Source organism: Crocuta crocuta, unplaced genomic scaffold (genome assembly GCF_008692635.1).
Source record: "Crocuta crocuta isolate KB4526 unplaced genomic scaffold, BGI_CrCroc_1.0 scaffold87, whole genome shotgun sequence".
Lineage (NCBI taxonomy): Eukaryota > Metazoa > Chordata > Mammalia > Carnivora > Hyaenidae > Crocuta > Crocuta crocuta.
Genome location: NW_027532166.1, coordinates 6,192,013 through 6,196,512, shown reverse-complemented (window position 1 = coordinate 6,196,512; position 4,500 = coordinate 6,192,013).

Sequence of the window (4,500 nt, the reverse complement as noted above, 5' to 3'; positions counted from 1 at the left end):
CTTCACCTAAACCTCCCAAATCAGAAACTCATTCATTCATTTTAAACTATTCTAGTTTCAGTGAAGCAGCAAAGGCAGAGGAAGAAAAAACAACCAATAAATAAACAAGGAAATACCAGCCTGATTATTTTTATGATGGAAACAAAATGTGTTTATATGAGAGAGAGTAACGGGAATGGAGAGGGCAGGCTACGCTAGGAAGAGACATCAGGAAAGGCTTCTCAGAGGAATCAGGAGCAGAGCCGCACATGAAGAATGACAAAGAGGAACCAGTAGGGGACACGGATTTCCACCACAGGGACTGGAAAGCCAATGTGGTTGGAGCACACATAGGATGAAATTAGTACCTAAGAAGTTGGAGAATACATGAGCAACTCATAAGCCATGGTGAGGAGCTTGGATCCTACTCTTGAACACAAAGGGAAGCCACTGAACCATTTTAAGGAGGGGGAACAACAAAGTCTGGTTTACCGTCTTAAACATTCTCAGGACACTTGGGTTTAACAGGGTAGCTTTAAATTGCATCACAGAATTTTCTGAGCCTAATGTCTAGTAAGACAAAACTAAAAAATCAGAAGTATATATACTTACTAAATATCAAATTGAGAGAGGCTACAATTCACTGTTCTTCAAGAGCTTGGTGGCCAAGGAATGAAAGAGTAGGTTCTAGAAGAAAAGCAGAGAAACACAGATGTCCTTGTAAGAAAACAAACACCTGGAATTGTTATTATTTTCCTTAAGTCCAGACAATGTTGCTTTATCTTGTAGAACTTCTAACCAGGAAGTAGTGGGAATGAGTGACAGGTAAGGAGAGAAGGGCTGATTCTCCCGATGGATACAGGTTTGGAGCCAGATTCAGAGTTCAGAGCTGGATCTAGCTCTTAAGTTTTCTAACACAGTTGGTTAGGCCCAAGAGGAGAGGGGACTGAGAAGGAACAGCCAGAAAACTAGGGGAAACATGACAAGAATATGGCATAAAGTATTATGGAAACCAGAAGAGAATGGACTTGTCAGCTGTATCAGTAGCTGCTGAGTGACCAAATAAAATGAAGACTAAGTGTCTGCAGGATATGGCAAAACAGAGGTTGTTTGTGACTTGACAAGCAATCTCAATGGAAGAATGGAGGGAAGACAGAATTTGATTAAACGTTTGCAGTTTTTAACAGTTCTAAACAAACCAGTTGATTAGGAAAAAATATAATCTTTCCAGATACGAGAGCAAAGGGAGTGTTTTGCCTTGGGACCTCTTAGACCCATCATGGATGATTGCATCCTCAACAATATCTCTGCAGTAAACACAACAAGTTTCCCAGACTTGCCCCTTAATACTGGATATCAGAAATATTATAGAGACTTTCACTGAAAAGTTGGGCTAACTGCTTATTTTATTGGTATATGGTTATTCCATATAACAATTCCATATAATAACCATAACTGGTTATTATACCATACCTGGACTAAAGTCCCCTCCAATACAAGAGTCCACAATAACAGCATGTCCCTTTCCTGGGAGAGGGCTACATTTACTTTAAGAAGCCATCTTTTGATGGTCATATTCTAAAATGTGAACCGAATTAAGCATTTATCATCTACAGGAGCCAAGAATATGAGAATGTCCTAATGTTGAGGAAGAGGACAACTGAGTAAGAGAGAGGACGCATTCAAGTCCAAAAAGCCCGAACCTGTGCTTTTCAGTACAATTTGTAAAGAGAGTCAACACCTACTGGAGAAAAAGCAGTTTTCAGAGGCACTGGAGAATTGGCAGACATGGGCACTTCGGTCTGCAGGTTTGGCTCAGTTATTCCTAATACAGAAGCTGAGCTCTGAGTAGTGACCTCTTCCATTCCACAAGGAGCCTAGGTGCTCTGGGAGACTTACTTGTGAGCCAGTTTTGCAGACAACGCCTTCTTATGTATCCCATGAACACTGTTCTACTCTCTATTCACCTCATTATCTAGTTAGTAGGAAAAAATCTCATTAAGATTTTAATATCGTTTTCAAAGTTACACCAGTTGTTTAAGTACACTCACATAGTACGGTATAGTAGTTAAGAGTGCAGGTTGATGGGAGTGTTCACCCCTAGATAGCGCTGGGAATTATGAGCAAGTTAACCACCTCAACCCTGTTTCCCTCATCTATTAAATAGGGGGCCATAATAGTATACACTTCACAGGACCACCGTCAAGGCTAAGTTTTACAGTGCCTGGGGCTTTTAGAAGAACTGAAAATATGGCAGACAAATCAGGTTGAGCAATCTTTCTTCCTGAAACTGGTGAGTAGAGCAAAAGCCATTGAGTAACTCACATGCCTAACAAAGAACTTCCAGATATGGGGCCAGTTGCTTTTCCATCCAGTTGACACTGCAGCTCCCTCCCTCCCCCATAACAAAGGGGATTTGAAGTGAGGGGTCTGTTTAGCGAGTGCGCTGATTATGAAGAGAAACATTCCAATCCTTCTTTGTCACAAAGATGAAAGAGAGAAGCCCCGTGAGGGTTGGAAAGCTTGAGAGAGTGGGTAGGACTGACATCCTGCAGCTCAGTGAGACATGGCATTAGTTACCAGGGTCGTTGACTTGCCCTGGCACAGCCACGGAAAAGAAAAAGCACAGGGTGATGGTACAGTGGGACGGCCAGGCTGAGAGGGGCATGCGTACTCTTCTCTATTTCCAGATCCCGGACATGTACAGAGGATGGAGGAGTTGCAATTATTGTCGGAAGATTAATCTTCTTTTTCCTAGCTGGCCTTTTGTTTCCTGTTATGAGCTTTTGGGTTCACATTATCTATTTTGAAAACAATTCGTGTTTATTTTCTCCCCACATAATCCTAGTGATAGAACCTACAATGCCCAGGATATGAATGGAAACATATGTTCTTGTTTGCTTCCTTGCTGCTTTATCACAAAGATTTCCAAAAGAGCATGTTTTTAATAATGTACATGCTTTTCTTTCTGTAATTGCAATAGAGATCCTTTGTAGATAGAGGAACTACCATAAAAAGAAGAAAATAAAAGCCATCCATATCACATCATCCAGATAGAACCCTGTTGATATTTAGTTTACATTCATCATGTGTATACATATTAATTCACACATGTATCTCCTGGTCTTTTTACTTTTAGCACTTAGAAGAGTGCCTGCCACATCTTCTCACATATTTGAGAGCAAAAGTTCTCAATAAATATTTGTTGAATAAATAAGTGAACATATTTCCACATTATTAAATTTTTTTCTATGACATCATTTTTTTACAATTTCGTAGAATTCCATTGTGTGAGTTATCATGCTGTGTGTAACCAGGCCTTGGAGGGCTGAGGAAGAATAAGGCGTGTGATGGACACACAGATGCCCTGTGCAGGCCCCCTCAATGAGGGGGAGTGTGCTGCCTGGCTGCTGGGAGCGCTAGCACTCCCCGCCTCTGCTGCCAGCCCCCTTCAAGGATTGCCTCAGTTACTGAAAGCTGCCTTCCTGGGGCGACCTGTAGCTAAGGACAGGTCACAGAGGGGCCCAGTGCAGAACAGCTGTGACAGACCATCTTCTTCTGGAGCTTCCCGTCTAGGGAGACGGGGTTGCCTGAAGCAGTCCCACCTGCATGGCAGCTCATGTTCTCTCTCTACCCAATCCCATTTCTTCTCTCTCCCTACCAAGGTTGTTAATCTCAAGGGCATTCCCTAATAAATATACTGCACACTAAAATTGTACCAGAGTCTGCTCCCTGAAGAACCTAACCTGTTACAGAGATGATCCAGCCCCATGAGAACTCCTGAGTCTATTGATTAAAGCACTCAGTAAATGCTAACATTACTGCCATTACCCATCCCCAACTACAGGCTAAATAAACTACTGTACACATATACCATGATACGTTAGCAGACATTCAAAGAAGTGTTGTTGCTGCTATTTATGACACATGGTGGCTCCAAAGGAACAGAAGGGAAGAGGAGGGGAGGGGAAGGGAAGGGAAGGGAAAGGAGGAATTGGATATCATCAGATAATTCCTTGAGCCCTCTCTTTATGCCTGAACTTCTCTAGTCTTGTTTGTTTCCAGATCTCTTGCCCCTTATTAGCCTTTGGACCACCTAGAGTGTGTTACTTGGGCAATCACTCTCCCCCTAAATGTAGCATATGCAAGTTATAGAAACCGAAACTAGTCTTGACCCTGGACAGAGCTACATGTACCAGCATGACCATGAGCAGTCAGGAAAATAGATGGGCCTTAAAAGGCACAAAAGCAGAATTAAGGATTGAATAGAAAAAACAAACCAAATCTAAACAAAAACAAAAGCCCCGAGTAGTTTGCATCCCAGGAAAGCCCAGACCTAGGAGAAATCCAGAGGAGAGATGAGCTGACTCCTGTCAAGGTGTTTCCATTTGTCAGAATCACACATTCCAAAGTAGCAGAAATCTACTGGCCGAAAACTTCCTGTTACTTCCGGCCTCAGCAAGGCAAGTTCAGGCAGCATCAGGCTCTGCCCATATGAGATGCTTCCTCCCAATCACAGAC